The following is a 15,930-nucleotide window of genomic DNA, read 5'->3' on the forward strand; positions in this document are numbered from 1 at the left end:
TGTCCAGACGCTTCTTGAAGTGTGTCAGGCTTGGTGCTGTGACCACTTCCCTGGGGAGCCTGTTCCAGTGCCCAGCCACCCTCTGGGGGAAGAATTTTATTCCAATACCCAACCTAACAACTGATACAACTCCAAGCCAGTCCCTCGGGTCATGTCACCAGAGAAAAGACATCAGTACCTGTCCCTACTCTTCCCTTCACGAGGAAATTGTAGACACTGATGAGGTCTCCCCTCAGTCTCCTCCAGGCTGGACAGACCAAGTGACCTCAGCCACTCCTTGTATGGCTTCTCCTCAAGGACCTTTGCCATCTTGGTTGCCCTCCTTTGGACACTCTTTACCAGCTTAATATTTTTCTTATATTGTGGTATCATGTCATGGCAGCGCTGGGTCTGCCTGTGTCTCCAGCAGCATTTTACAAGGGTCCCCCCTCTCAGTGGCAGCGTTGAGGGTTTTTTCAGTCTGTGCCTCACCTGAGATGCCAAGTGTCCTGCAACCATGGCTTCGGCTGCAGAATGTTGTCGGAAGCCTGTGAAGAGACAGGTGCAGTCCCCAGCCAGCATTGCTGCACAGGCTTACCCACATCCCCTCAGCTCCGTGCTGGTCATCCTGACCACACCTGAGCTTGCTGCCCAGGATCCACTCTTTCTTGTGGTGCTTTATTATTATTTTTTCCAGGACAGGGGACACCATAAAACCACTCTTGTGCAGTCAAAATTGAAGAAAACAACAGGATCTGTCCAGCAACCCCCACACAAAATTCTGGATCTAATCTGGCCATCTGATTCCATACAGTGATATTAATATTTAATTTAACCACTGCTGTCTTTAGCTCATCTTCTTCATTCCAGATTTATCCCTCTCCATTGTTCTGTGTAAGCTGTTGTCTCTGTTGGAGTTTATTTAAGCAAGCTGTCCAGCACTGTCCCTGAGCTCAGCACTTAGGCTCTAGTGTTTGTAAAGCATGTGTGTTAGCAGTGCTAGATTACATGATCCCAAGCCTTGGCTCATGGTTTTGATTCATCTGAAATTAAATGATGAGTGTACCAATAACGTCAGAGTGTGTTCTGCTGCTGTTCCTTAGTGCATCGTACCTGCTTAGATATTTATTGTATGGGTTTCCTGGCTGAGTTGAGTCAGGCATTATTCTCAGGGCTCTTGCCGAGCCAGTTTGTTCCGTTATCCAAGCGGCTTCCAGCTTCTTATTTACACCTTTTGCATTACTGTTGTGATTTAGTGGAATACTATCTGCTATTTCATGCTGTAAAATAAAACTGTTTCTTCCCATGGCAGGCTTCTAGCAGTTTCCACTCAACTTCTACCATCAGGAGCTGATTACATTATTGCATTGCTTTGTTGTTCCTGGAAAAAAAAAAGTAATCGGTTTCTATATTGTAGCTGAATTAATATATCTGCCTGCTAGGACTTCTAATAGTGCTGGAATTGTGGAAGGTGAGAGTAGGGAGAAACAGTATGGAAAGACAATCAGCAGAACAAAAGGACATGCAGATATGACCAAGAAAGAGACAATGAGATAGAGAGAAGAAAAAAGGAGTGAATGGCCCAGCCTCTTACCCTCCTAAGAAGCCCTGTTAAGAGAAGGTTTTGTATGCCAAGCTACAGGGTTTTTTATTTCTTTCTCTCATCCTGCCTTTCCACTACTGTCCCTTCTTTGTGGAAATCAGTTGCTGCCTTTACTTTCAGGGTGGTCTGATCCCTACATATCTAATTACTCTCTGAAAAATCTATTTCATACATTTCAGACCTAAAGGAAATATTTTGGGCCAGAAACTTAGCCTCAGTTCCCAGCTGTGCCTGTGTTACATACATACCATAAGGCCTACATACCCCTGCTAGCCCTTTTTCCTGGTAATTTTGCAATGATGAAAGCTGTGCAATACTCATCCAATATTGGTGAAGCTTTATCGGTACTGAAAGGTACTTCTTATTTAAAGATACACCCTCTGCCGTTTCCACGTGGAAAGGGATTCAGGAAGTGTAAGACACCAGTATTACAATGGCCAGGTTGGAAGCTATTTGATGTTGCTTCTTCCTGGGCTGGCATTTTCCTCTGCACACTTGGCACCACCCTAGGGGCCCAAGTCATGCTGGCCACGCATCTCACAGACACAAATGATGCTAGCCCCAGAGCAGAATGCCCCTCAGGGTGGCACGGGGCTGGCTGCATGTCCCCGGCCAGCTGTGCCTGGGCAGCTGCTTCAGCCATGAGGGATACAGAGCTGCCAGAGCCCACGGCTCTCTGCTGGGCCGCACACCTGAGCTCCCAGCTCCAGCTGGCAGGGCCTCAGCGCCCACCCTGTGCCCTCCCGCCCTGACGGCCATGCCAGGCCCCACTTGCTGCACTGATGGTGGCACTCCTGGCCCCCAGTGCTCTCCAAGGGCTTCTCCTGGGGCACCTTCCTGCAGCCTTTCAGACCCTGCACAAAACCCAGCAGAGACCTGCGGAGGGGCTGCTTACCAGGGCCTGGAGGGGCAGCACCGGGGCAATGGCTTCCCACTGACAGAGGGCGGGGTTAGGCTGGAGATGTGGAAGAAATTGTGGCCTCTGAGGCTGGTGACACCCTGGGCCACACTGCCCATGGAAGCTGTGGCTGCCCAATCCTTGGCGGTGTTCCGGGTCGAGTTGGATGGGGCTTGGAGCAATGTGGCCTGGTGGAAGGTGTCCCTGCCTTTGGCAGCAGGGTTGCAACAAGACAATTTCTACGGACCCTTCCAAGCAGAGCCATTCTGTGATTCTAGGATCAGAGGGGCTGGGGGCACCTGGGTTTAATTGCTGGGTCTGCCTGTCACTTGACAGTCCTTCCCCTCCATCCAGAAAGTTCCACTGAGGGCACCAAGTGATAGGCTGGACAGTGGGGTCCCCTCCCCTCGCCTCTCTCTATTTGTGCTTGTTCCTGCCCATTCTCCCTGGTGCCCCTCCTCTCTACCTCCCCGTGGTCAGTGAGAAGACCACTCTCCTGTTCCCTCCCTCATTTAAGTGTTGCTGCACAGCTCAGTTCAGTGCTCTTCTTGGTAGTTATTCCCTGGGCTAAGGACCTCCCTGGAGCATTCAAATAAACCTGGACTGTGAACCCCAGCAGGAGTCGGCTCCTTTCTCCTGCTATCCTCACCAAAGTCTCTCCAGTGGTCTAGGGCAAAACCCAAAGCCACTCTCCTAACCCCCCGGGGCACTGGAAGGTGGCCCCTGCTGTCTGCAGTGCCAAGGCAAGCTGGGAAGTGTCCGAGCACTCAGCTGGAGGGGGCATGGCAACAGCCCAGATTGCCAGCATGTGGCATTTGCCAATACTATAGGTCTGGCTGAGATCAAGAAAGGCTGGCATGCTCCAGATTCTGCAAATCTGCATTTTATAGGAACAACAGCACAGCAGTTTCTTGCTTGCTAGTCATACATATTTATGTATTAAATTATTGTTTTGTATTAAATACAATATGTGTATATCTTTTATAAATACGTAATAAAAATCTTGCCTCTGATAAATGCAGTAACTACAAAATATTAATGTGTCACAACAGCCACAAATGACTGACATAATAGTGACATTATATATGTGATATTTCTCTTTATAAAATAATATGATAATTTATAAGCTATCACAATAATATGTATTTATTAAAACACATCTGTTGATAAAAATATTTGTAGTTCTAAATACACACTGTAGTTACATATATGTATATGTATCTGTTTATATATCCCATTCATTCCTGTCTTTGTCACGGCACTAAAAGCTGCTTCTCTGCCACCAGCTGCAAGGCCCATGAGCACATGCATTCAAAGGAGGGCAGCAAGGCTGGTGAAGGGCTGGGAACACATGCCCTATGAGGAACAGAGCTGGAGTTGTTTAGCCTGGAGAGATGGAGACTGAAAGACAACCTTATCACTCTCCACAACTATGTGAAAGGTGGTTGTAGTCAGGTGGGGGTTGGCCTCTCTCTCCAGGCAGCAACTGACAGAATGAGAGGACACAGTCTTAAGCTGTGCCAAGGGAAATTTGAGTTGGATGTCAGGAAAAAGTTTTTTACTGAAAGAATGATAACGTACTGGAATTGTCTGCCTTGGGGAGGTGGTAGAGTAACCATCCCTGGATATGTTTAAAAAAAGATTGGATATGGAACTCAGTGTCACGGTATAGTTGAGGTGGTGTTGGGGCATGGGTTGGGCTCGATCTTAAATGTCTCTTCCAACCTAGTGATTTTGTGATTCTCTAATTCCATGACTCTATGTGCCCCGCTAACAGTGGCCATAGGCCAGCACTCTTGCCAGGCGATGGCGCAGATCAAGGCAGGCTTGCATCGCCTAGGAGTGGGTGGCCAGATCCTGCACCAGGCCGTGGAAGAGGTTGGGTGGCTTAACCCTTTGGACATCTGGGGGCAACCGGATCCCCTCTGGAAGCCTCTGGTTGCCCACTGTAAAATGCTCCAGGTGTTTCTCTTCCAGAGATAAGCGCAGCTGCTCCAGAGCATTCAACAGCTGAAGCAGAAAATGTCCCCTGTGCCACTGCAGCACTGGTGCAGTGTTCAGCAGGCGCGTGACGTTGGTCTTGATGGAATGGATGGAAAAGTCCTTGCGCGCAAGAACACAGGCAAGGAGCTGCAGGCATTTAAGGTGTGAGTTGTCCTGGGGGGCCCGCCTGGCCACATGCCTGAAGAACTTTTGCCACGGCGTAGGTCTCAGGCCACATTGTGCTTGGGCTGTGGGCCCCTCGATGTCGGTTGCTGATAAAGATGTCTGAGGCATGTTGCCGCACCCCGAACAGCACCTTAACGTGGAAGCTTTCTTGGCTGTTGGTCAGCCTGAGATGGCAGGAGCGTTTGGAGGGCAGCACCACTAAATGCCAACTGCGTGACTGGGGCAAAAGCTGCCAGCTTGCTTCCACCAGTGCACAGAGCCAGTGGACAGTTTTCTTCACACTGAGGTAGGAGCTGGTGCACAGCATGTCTAGGAGGTTGGGCTGCCGAGTCCTCCTAATTACATCAGGGTGGTGCTGGAAGCACAGCATGTTCATACCCTGGTAATCCCTCGGGCAGCTGCACTCCAGCTCTACACAGACACAGAAGTTCCTGCCAGGCTTGTGCTGGTCAGTGTCACGCTCCAGGTGGAAGATGTGGCCTAGGGGAGGAGTCAGGGGTACAAGCACCTGGTACACAACTTCCTCCTCATGGGCATTCCAACCTTCAAAGGCACTGCCAAAACCAATGGCTTGTTGCAGCACCAGCTGGAAAGTCCCACTCAAGGCATGCCCGAGGACAGTTGTGAAATTGTCTATCAGGGCCATTGTGCTATTGCAGCCTGTCTGCAGGTCCTGTACAGGCCCCTGTGTGTGCTCCTCTAGAAACCATCTCTGATCATATACTCATGTCTCAGCCTCTTCCTCCTTCTCCTTCTCCTTCTCCTTCTCCTTCAGGGCCATTGTGCTGTTGCAGCCTGTCTGCAGGCCCTGTACAGGCCCCTGTGTAGGCCCCTGTGTGTGCTCCTCTAGAAGCCATCTCACATTATATATGCATGTCTCGTCCTCTTCCTCTTTCTCCTTCTTCTTCAGGGCCATTGTGCTGTTGCAGCCTGTCTGCAGGTCCTGTACAGGCCCCTGTGTGTGCTCCTCTAGAAACCATCTCAGATCATATACTCATGTCTCAGCCTCTTCCTCCTTCTCCTTCTCCTTCAGGGCCATTGTGCTGTTGCAGCCTGTCTGCAGGTCCTGTACAGGCCCCTGTGTGTGCTCCTCTAGAAGCCATCTCACATTATATACGCATGTCTCAGCCTCTTCCTCCGTCTCCTTCTCCTTCAGGGCCATTGTGCTGTTGCCGCCTGTCTGCAGGTCCTGGACAGGCTCCTGTGTGTGCTCCTCTAGAAGCCATCTCACATCATATACGCATGTCTCGGCCTCTTCCTCCTTCTCCTTCTCCTTCAGGGCCATTGTGCTGTTGCAGCCTGTCTGCAGGTCCTGTACAGGCTCCTGTGTGTGCTCCTCTAGAAGCCATCTCTGATCATATATGCATGTCTCGTCCACTTCCTGCTTCTCCTTTTCCTTCTCGCCACTGATCTCTGCCCCACAATTTCTTTTGCTCCACATAAACCATACGGCCAAGAGAAGAACCAAGAGGTCAGCAAATTCCCAGACCTGCCAGGGCTGCAAGGCAGACCAGGGCAGGTCTCTCCAGCATGTGCCACTCTGTATCAGTGCAAGCTGCTCCACCTACTGCTCCAGCCGAATCCTCTCCTCTTCCAGGATCGTAGCACGCAGCTCCATTTGCAGATGCGTCACCTCATCCAAAACATCACCCACGGGCTGTGGGTACTGGATTGCACATAGCGAGAGCAAGAACCACAATGACCGGAAATCCATGGTCTGCAGGAGGATGGAGAGAAGGCCTTGAGGGGAGTGGGGAGGGAGGCAGCTGGCAGTGAGAAGACAATTTCTACGGACCCTTCCAAGCAGAGCCATTCTGTGATTCTAGGATCAGAGGGGCTGGGGGCACCTGGGTTTAATTGCTGGGTCTGCCTGTCACTTGACAGTCCTTCCCCTCCATCCAGAAAGTTCCACTGAGGGCACCAAGTGATAGGCTGGACAGTGGGGTCCCCTCCCCTCGCCTCTCTCTATTTGTGCTTGTTCCTGCCCATTCTCCCTGGTGCCCCTCCTCTCTACCTCCCCGTGGTCAGTGAGAAGACCACTCCCCTGTTCCCTCCCTCATTTAAGTGTTGCTGCACAGCTCAGTTCAGTGCTCTTCTTGGTAGTTATTCCCTGGGCTAAGGACCTCCCTGGAGCATTCAAATAAACCTGGACTGTGAACCCCAGCAGGAGTCAGCTCCTTTCTCCTGCTATCCTCACCAAAGTCTCTCCAGTGGTCTAGGGCAAAACCCAAAGCCACTCTCCTAACCCCCCGGGGCACTGGAAGGTGGCCCCTGCTGTCTGCAGTGCCAAGGCAAGCTGGGAAGTGTCCGAGCACTCAGCTGGAGGGGGCATGGCAACAGCCCAGATTGCCAGCATGTGGCATTTACCAATACTATAGGTCTGGCTGAGATCAAGAAAGGCTGGCATGCTCCAGATTCTGCAAATCTGCATTTTATTGAAACAACAGCACAGCAGTTTCTTGCTTGCTAGTCATACATATTTATGTATTAAATTATTGTTTTGTATTAAATACAATATGTGTATATCTTTTATAAATACGTAATAAAAATCTTGCCTCTGATAAATGCAGTAACTACAAAATATTAATGTGTCACAACAGCCACAAATGACTGACATAATAGTGACATTATATATGTGATATTTCTCTTATAAAATAATATGGTAATTTATAAGCTATCACAATAATATGTATTTATTAAAACACATCTGTTGATAAAAATATTTGTAGTTCTAAATACACACTGTAGTTACATATATGTATATGTATCTGTTTATATATCCCATTCATTCCTGTCTTTGTCACGGCACTAAAAGCTGCTTCTCTGCCACCAGCTGCAAGGCCCATGAGCACATGCATTCAAAGGAGGGCAGCAAGGCTGGTGAAGGGCTGGGAACACATGCCCTATGAGGAACAGAGCTGGAGTTGTTTAGCCTGGAGAGATGGAGACTGAAAGACAACCTTATCACTCTCCACAACTATGTGAAAGGTGGTTGTACTCAGGTGGGGGTTGGCCTCTCTCTCCAGGCAGCAACTGACAGAATGAGAGGACACAGTCTTAAGCTGTGCCAAGGGAAATTTGAGTTGGATGTCAGGAAAAAGTTTTTTACTGAAAGAATGATAAAGTACTGGAACTGTCTGCCTTGGGGAGGTGGTAGAGTCACCATCCCTGGATGTGTTTAAAAAAAGATTGGATATGGAACTCAGTGTCACGGTATAGTTGAGATTGTGAAAAATGCATATTATATGGCTCTACGCAGATATTTACTGTATGTATTATGCTAGGTTGGAAAGTTATGCTGTAGTAACATTTTAATAATATAGTAAATGTAGTTTTGTAATTGAAATTAAGCTTTAGTAGTTAAAATAGAAAATATGTGTGTGTGGTATTCTTTTTGCTCAAGAGAAGGAGAAGATAAGACATTCTTCACACAGAGATAACAAGTACAGAAACCCCTAAATCTTCCAGAGGAGAGGAATTTATGGCTTTCCTTACCAACAAAAAACCGAACTTCTCCAAACTCGACTTAGACTTCAAGGCGCCTGGGATTAACAGGAATTACTCAACAAGTACCAGACAAATTTCTTGTTTTAAATAAAAAATATGCATATTCATGAAGTGCTTTGTGTATGCAACAGGTTACCCCTCTTAAGGAGGGAATTCTCTTTTATCGGGGTCCTTCTCCAGGCTCACTTTTGTCCAGAAAGAGGTACCATGCCCGGGCTGTAACTTTTTGCTGGCATTGTCTCTTTAATTGTCCTAAGTCTAATTGTTTAATCTCTATTACTATACTTGTATTAATTTTTTTCCATTTTATTTTTATTAAACTTTTATAAATTTTTAAAATAAGTGATTGGCGTTTATTACAAGGTGGTGTTGGGGCATGGGTTGGACTCGATCTTAAATGTCTCTTCCAACCTAGTGATTTTGTGATTCTCTAATTCCATGACTCTATGTGCCCCGCTAACAGTGGCCATAGGCCAGCACTCTTGCCAGGCGATGGCGCAGATCAAGGCAGGCTTGCATCGCCTAGGAGTGGGCGGCCAGATCCTGCACCAGGCCGTGGAAGAGGTTGGGTGGCTTAACCCTTTGGACATCTGGGGGCAACCGGATCCCCTCTGGAAGCCTCTGGTTGCCCACTGTAAAATGCTCCAGGTGTTTCTCTTCCAGAGATAAGCGCAGCTGCTCCAGAGCATTCAACAGCTGAAGCAGAAAATGTCCCCTGTGCCACTGCAGCACTGGTGCAGTGTTCAGCAGGCGCGTGACGTTGGTCTTGATGGAATGGATGGAAAAGTCCTTGCGCGCAAGAACACAGGCAAGGAGCTGCAGGCATTTAAGGTGTGAGTTGTCCTGGGGGGCCCGCCTGGCCACATGCCTGAAGAACTTTTGCCACGGCGTAGGTCTCAGGCCACATTGTGCTTGGGCTGTGGGCCCCTCGATGTCGGTTGCTGATAAAGATGTCTGAGGCATGTTGCCGCACCCCGAACAGCACCTTAACGTGGAAGCTTTCTTGGCTGTTGGTCAGCCTGAGATGGCAGGAGCGTTTGGAGGGCAGCACCACTAAATGCCAACTGCGTGACTGGGGCAAAAGCTGCCAGCTTGCTTCCACCAGTGCACAGAGCCAGTGGACAGTTTTCTTCACACTGAGGTAGGAGCTGGTGCACAGCATGTCTAGGAGGTTGGGCTGCCGAGTCCTCCTAATTACGTCAGGGTGGTGCTGGAAGCACAGCATGTTCATACCCTGGTAATCCCTCGGGCAGCTGCACTCCAGCTCTACACAGACACAGAAGTTCCTGCCAGGCTTGTGCTGGTCAGTGTCACGCTCCAGGTGGAAGATGTGGCCGAGGGGAGGAGTCAGGGGTACAGGCACCTGGTACACAACTTCCTCCTCACGGGCATTCCAACCTTCAAAGGCACTGCCAAAACCAATGGCTTGTTGCAGCACCAGCTGGAAAGTCCCACTCAAGGCATGCCCGAGGACAGTTGTGAAATTGTCTATCAGGGCCATTGTGCTATTGCAGCCTGTCTGCAGGTCCTGTACAGGCCCCTGTGTGTGCTCCTCTAGAAACCATCTCTGATCATATACTCATGTCTCAGCCTCTTCCTCCTTCTCCTTCTCCTTCTCCTTCTCCTTCTCCTTCTCCTTCTCCTTCTCCTTCTCCTTCTCCTTCTCCTTCAGGGCCATTGTGCTGTTGCAGCCTGTCTGCAGGCCCTGTACAGGCCCCTGTGTAGGCCCCTGTGTGTGCTCCTCTAGAAGCCATCTCACATTATATATGCATGTCTCGTCCTCTTCCTCTTTCTCCTTCTTCTTCAGGGCCATTGTGCTGTTGCAGCCTGTCTGCAGGTCCTGTACAGGCCCCTGTGTGTGCTCCTCTAGAAACCATCTCAGATCATATACTCATGTCTCAGCCTCTTCCTCCTTCTCCTTCTCCTTCAGGGCCATTGTGCTGTTGCAGCCTGTCTGCAGGTCCTGTACAGGCCCCTGTGTGTGCTCCTCTAGAAGCCATCTCACATCATATACGCATATCTCAGCCTCTTCCTCCTTCTCCTTCTCCTTCAGGGCCATTGTGCTGTTGCAGCCTGTCTGCAGGTCCTGGACAGGCCCCTGTGTGTACTCCTCTAGAAGCCATCTCACATTATATACGCATGTCTCAGCCTCTTCCTCCGTCTCCTTCTCCTTCAGGGCCATTGTGCTGTTGCCGCCTGTCTGCAGGTCCTGTACAGGCTCCTGTGTGTGCTCCTCTAGAAGCCATCTCACATCATATACGCATGTCTCGGCCTCTTCCTCCTTCTCCTTCTCCTTCAGGGCCATTGTGCTGTTGCCGCCTGTCTGCAGGTCCTGTACAGGCCCCTGTGTGTGCTCCTCTAGAAGCCATCTCTGATCATATATGCATGTCTCGTCCTCTTCCTGCATCTCCTTTTCCTTCTCGCCACTGATCTCTGCCCCAGAATTTCTTTTGCTCCATATAAACCATACGGCCAAGAGAAGAACCAAGAGGTCAGTAAATTCCCAGACCTGCCAGGGCTGCAAGGCAGACCAGGGCAGGTCTCTCCAGCATGTGCCACTCTGTATCAGTGCAAGCTGCTCCACCTCCTGCTCCAGCCGAATCCTCTCCTCTTCCAGGATCGTAGCACGCAGCTCCATTTGCAGATGCGTCACCTCATCCAAAACATCACCCACGGGCTGTGGGTACTGGATTGCACATAGCGAGAGCAAGAACCACAATGACCGGAAATCCATGGTCTGCAGGAGGATGGAGAGAAGGCCTTGAGGGGAGTGGGGAGGGAGGCAGCTGGCAGTGGGGGCAGCAGGGACAGGAATCTCAGTGATCTGAGGGCAGGAAGAACAGGGCCCCAGACAGCTGGAGGAAGGAAGGCCAGTCCCACTGCCCCAGCAGCAGCAGCACTGTACTATGGCCAAGGCTCTGCCATGAGGGGTTGTCCCTCCATGCAGAGGGAGAACCCAGCCTCGGGTGCAGAATTTCTGCCCCGGCCCTTGTCCCCAGCACGGTCTCCCTGCCACGTGTGTACTCACCGCTTGCCCAAGCAATAGAGGGCCAGTGTTACCTGCTGGGGCCTTTTATACCTGCCCCCATTGTGACACGTCCCCCATGATGTCACAGCTGCCATAGCGCATCACAACCCAGCCAACTGGATTCTTTGTCCCCACCCCAGCTAAGCCACTCATAGTGGCCCTGGTGTACTGGTTAAGGCTGCTTTTGAGTGAACCTTTTTCAAAGAACTTCCCTTGGTCTTTCTTTTGTCTTCTTAACCAGCTGCCTCCATTGGCAGTCTCATAGATATCCATGTTGGAAGGCACCCTTGCGATCATTGAGTCTAAGCCTTGACTCCACACTGGTTGAGTTACCCTTAAATCTCTGCATCATCGAGGTTGAAAAAGTCCCTGAAGATCATACAGTTCAACTGCAAACTTAACACTGCCTACTCCACCAACCAGTCAGGTCCCCAAATGCCACATGCGCATGACTTCTAAACCTTTCTGAGGGTGGTGACTCAGCCATTGCCCTAGGCAGCCTGTTCCCAAGACTGATACCCTTTTTGTTGAAGGAATATTTCCTAGAGATCCAAAATCTAAATCTCCTGTGGCACAGCTTGAGATAATTTCCTCTGGTGATACTGTTTGTTCCCTGGGCTAATATAATAAACCCCACTTAGCTAAAACCTCCCTTCAGGGACCATCTGCATCTGTCAGGTGCAGATGTTTGAGCTTTGAAACCAGCTTCTCCCAAAGGAGAGAAAGGTGCTGCTTTTACACTGTGGTTCCTGTGATCCAATGGCAAAGGGACGAAATGGGTTCTCGGTGGTCAGAAGTTTCAGGCTGACAGGAAACGTTTCCACGTGAGGATAACCTTTCTGCCAAGTACATCAGCCGAGAAAATCCATACCCTTCCAAGCAGAAGGAAAAATCATAACTCTTCTTGTAGAAAATATGAAAGTTTGGAGTGAAAGTCAGTGCTGGAATGTGCCAGGATATCCATGTGCATTTTATTAACCTGCAAGGCCATACTGTGAAGATGGGATCCTGGAAACCAAGAAATGCCCTCTTGCTCTGGAACTTTTCCATGGCACTGGCAGCACAAGTGAGAGCCCTTCCCCAGCCTTTGCCTTCAGCAAGGCCCCACTTTGGGCAAAGCCTGAATTCCCCAGCTCTCTTGCTAATGACCCCAGGTTTGCCAAGGCTGTTTGGTGTCAGCCCAGGCAAGAGCAGAAAGAAGCCCTCGCCTGGCTTCATAGACCCCTGAAATGAACAAAGACGAGGAGTGTGCAGAGGTGAGACCATCAGCACTGCACAGCAGCTTCTCTCAGCTGTAAATCACAGAAATTTCAAACACTGAAGTTATGGTTTGGGGTTTGTGTTGTGTTTTGCTTGGAGCCTCTTCTCCCACAGGAAAACCTGTGGCATTTTCCGTGTTGCACACCTGGATTTGAATGGTCCACTCTCGGTGCTGCCTAGATCAAACTCAAAATTGTTCCTTTGCCCCTCTCTTTCCTCTGTTATGAAATGTCATTTCAAGGGGTTGATGGGTAACACCATTTCTCTTTTCTCATCTTGTGCTCAGCAACTGGGAGAGCCGCCGTTCCCCCTCCCCTGCTCCAGCTTGACCCTAAAAGGTTTCTGCAGTAGGGTAACTTGGTCATGTTGCCAGTGGCTCAGCTGCCAGCACCAGTGGCAGTGCCCAAATCTCGTTCCACCACTGCAGGAGCTCTCCACCCCCCCCATCTTGTCCAGATCTGCAGCTCATTTAAATGTTGAGGTTTTTATCTAGCTACCTGAATAAATAAACCTATGGCAAAGGGAGCATGAGGCTGTAATTTAGGGATCAAACAGCAGGTAGGGACAGGACTGGTTGAAGGTAACCTAACTAAGATAATCTAACTACAGGTGTTGGGGAAAGAGGCAGTTGTAACAGACATCCTGTTTGGCTGTGTGTTATGCCACTTCCATTAGTTACGGGATCTGATTCATTTGGGAAGAAGGTGGGTTTTTGTTTGTTTGTTTGTTTGTTTGTTTGTTTGTTTTTATTGACAAGATTAATTGTGGGAGGTCCCCCCGGGATGCCATGGAAAATCACACAGGTATGAGGAACCCTTGCCTTCTCCTTACAGAGGAAGGCCTGTCCATCATATGATGTACCCTCCCCAGGTTTTGTCAGTCAACAGTTGTTCCATTCCCCTGTTCTGGAAAATTCCCTGTTCTCATCATCCCCGTTGGTTCCCTCTGTAAAACCACTCCTTCCCTTTTCTCTCACTGGCTCAGCTTATGTCACCCCCATCCCTGGTCGTTCCTTCAATCTATTCCCCATTGGAGAGTTTGTACCCTAAACAGGCCTATCCTTCCCCAGTTATATATCCTAGCCCCTCCTCTTTTGGGGGCTCTGAGTCTGCTACCCTTCTGAGGGGTTGTCTCCCTGCTCCTCTCCCCTCTTCCTTGCCCTTTGCCTCATCCTCCAATAAACCCTCGAGGATTACAGTCGCCTGAATATCCTCCTGTCTATCGGTGGATCTGTCTTTATCTATCTGGGCACCTGTGGATCAGCCAACAGTGGGCCACCCTGTGGGACCCGATCTCAGGGAAGCCTACAATTAATTATAAGAGTGAACAGGTCCCACATCCTGTAGATCGTGCGGCTGTACAAACAGGAGCGTGGTTACTGAATCCAAGGGCTCTGAGTCACATCTGCCTCTAATCACTCCCATAGGCATTCTTTTGTATGTTCTGCTATGCGTTAGGGTTGCCTACCATGTGCCAATTGATTCCTTACTTTGTGCTAAGCATACAGTCACGTGCTAGTCATTAACTGTCCCATATGTTGAACTCATGATGTATATGCTTAAATATTGTATCTCCTGGTCTGCCAATCCTCCTTTATGTAATACCACACATATGTTGAAGACCTTCAGACTTTAAACTTCCTGCTCATTAGTTTTTGTATAATTTGTCAGTTACTTTTTGGAGCTCCTCCTTATTTCAGTTGTGCAACAACTGTAATTAAAGCTGTTGAGGCATAATAAGTGCTTTAGCCTATGGTAATACAATGAGTTTGAGAGGGGATGGAAAGAGTTATTCAAAACAACCAGCATAGTAATGTCAATCACAAACCCTATGTGGAGTTGAAGTTATGTTAGACCACCGAAGTTTTGCAATACTTAAAACTTCATAACTGACTCAGAAAATGTCACTCTGGCAAACCAAATGTAGCTGGGAGGAGGCTGATTTCCTATAATCTTTCTGATGAGAAGTTCACAGGTCAGAAATGAGAAAATGGAAAGAAGTGTGTGTCACTCTCAAAATCCCAACCTGCAGAATTTTAGAATGAAGACTTTAAAGAATCCAGGGATGCACTGGATTTTTAATTTCTATAGGAAGATGGGCTTCTTTTGGTATGACTACTTTACACAGCACACTCTAAGATTTACCAGAAACAAGTAGACTTGAGCATACTTGTGTGCAAAACAAAAGGTCCTCCAGACATATTTCTACTGTATGTTTGAGATGGATACAGAATTTCATCCTTTGTACCTGTAGTCCCAATGTAACACAGTTTTAGGTTCTACTATATGAATGCCCACCATCAGCATAGTCTTAGAAAGACTGTGGAATTCAGACCAGCCTCCTTTCATACATTGTTCATTGCAGGAACTACTGGCCTGGGGGGAAATAGCTGTACCCTCACTGGCTTTTATCTTCCAAGCCCCAAAAGAAGCAGCTGAAAGTCCTGTTGCATGTAGATAAGAAAAGGCAAGTGAAGAGGCTGGGAGTAAGATCTGGGTAAAAGGCGTCTCTCCTAGGAAAAACTAGTGCTTATGCACAGTATGTTGTCTACCAGGAAGCAAAGCCAGTAGAATGAGAGGCAAATACCCTTGAGTAAGAGCTTGTTGAACGCCTGGCCTGGGCTATCCTAGCAGCTGCTCTCTACATGCCTCCTGCCTGGGCAAAGCCAGGCACAAGAGAGATTTCTTTCCCACTTGGCAGTCTTGAAACTCCCAATTTCCTGAGCACAGATTCGTCCTGCAAAATAAAGCCTAGGGCTGCAGCTGGGCAGACACAAGCACTGCTGGTGTACCAGTGTCTGCAAACCACCGCACTAGTGGGCTCTGGGAGTGTCTGGCTGGGGTTATTGCCCCTAATATGGGCTCCTTACCTGGTGTGCAATGCCAATTCACACACAGAGGAGAGGAATCTCTATTTTTTTATTCTAGTTTGTGCAAAGTAAGGAGTTAGGTGGTAACCCACAAAATGCTAGATGCCTAATCACCAACACTTTACATTATTTATACGTTTTTTCAAACAAAAGTATCAGTATTTGTGGCTCCTTCTGTGCGGCCACTGGGTGTTGAGACGCCGGCTAGCAGTTCCCCGGTGCGGCCGGGAGGTGCCATGGGAGTGGCTGCCCCTGGGTTTCTGCCGAGGTTCCCAGGTGACGGTGCGTGCAGTGGCACGGGTAGCGCTTACACTGAAGTACCATGCGGATCTGAGGTGAAGGGACAAAGGAGAGGACACGTGTGGCATCCAAGGAGATTTTATTCCACGAACCACTCAGGGACAAGTGTCAGAAAAAATGGAGTCTGGCTTTAACTTATAAAGGGTGTGGGTGTGAAGGGGTGGCAACATGGAACAACCAATGAGGGTACCTCCCATTACATCATGGGTCACAACCAATGGGGAAAAGATTAGGGTGGGGAGAAGCCTTAGGGACTAATCAACTCTTAGAACACGGGTGACTGACAGTGAACTCTTGAGAACAAAATGGGGGTGGAT

General features: G+C 49.0%; 2 long non-coding RNA genes across 2 annotated transcripts; one reads left to right on the top strand and one right to left on the bottom strand.

The window, feature by feature from the left end:
- Positions 1-647: 647 nt before the first annotated feature.
- LOC137480904 (uncharacterized) lies at positions 648-11,238 on the bottom strand. The gene is made up of 2 exons (XR_011003168.1): positions 11,185-11,238; positions 648-1,360 (listed from the first exon to the last, which is right to left on the bottom strand). It is a non-coding gene; the product is annotated as an uncharacterized lncRNA (long non-coding RNA).
- Positions 11,239-11,295: 57 nt separating this feature from the next.
- On the top strand, positions 11,296-12,965 carry LOC137481795 (uncharacterized). The gene is made up of 2 exons (XR_011003704.1): positions 11,296-11,355; positions 12,731-12,965. It is a non-coding gene; the product is annotated as an uncharacterized lncRNA (long non-coding RNA).
- The last annotated feature ends 2,965 nt before the right edge of the window (positions 12,966-15,930 follow it).

The sequence above is a fragment of the Anomalospiza imberbis genome, chromosome 1 (genome assembly GCF_031753505.1).
Source record: "Anomalospiza imberbis isolate Cuckoo-Finch-1a 21T00152 chromosome 1, ASM3175350v1, whole genome shotgun sequence".
NCBI lineage: Eukaryota > Metazoa > Chordata > Aves > Passeriformes > Viduidae > Anomalospiza > Anomalospiza imberbis.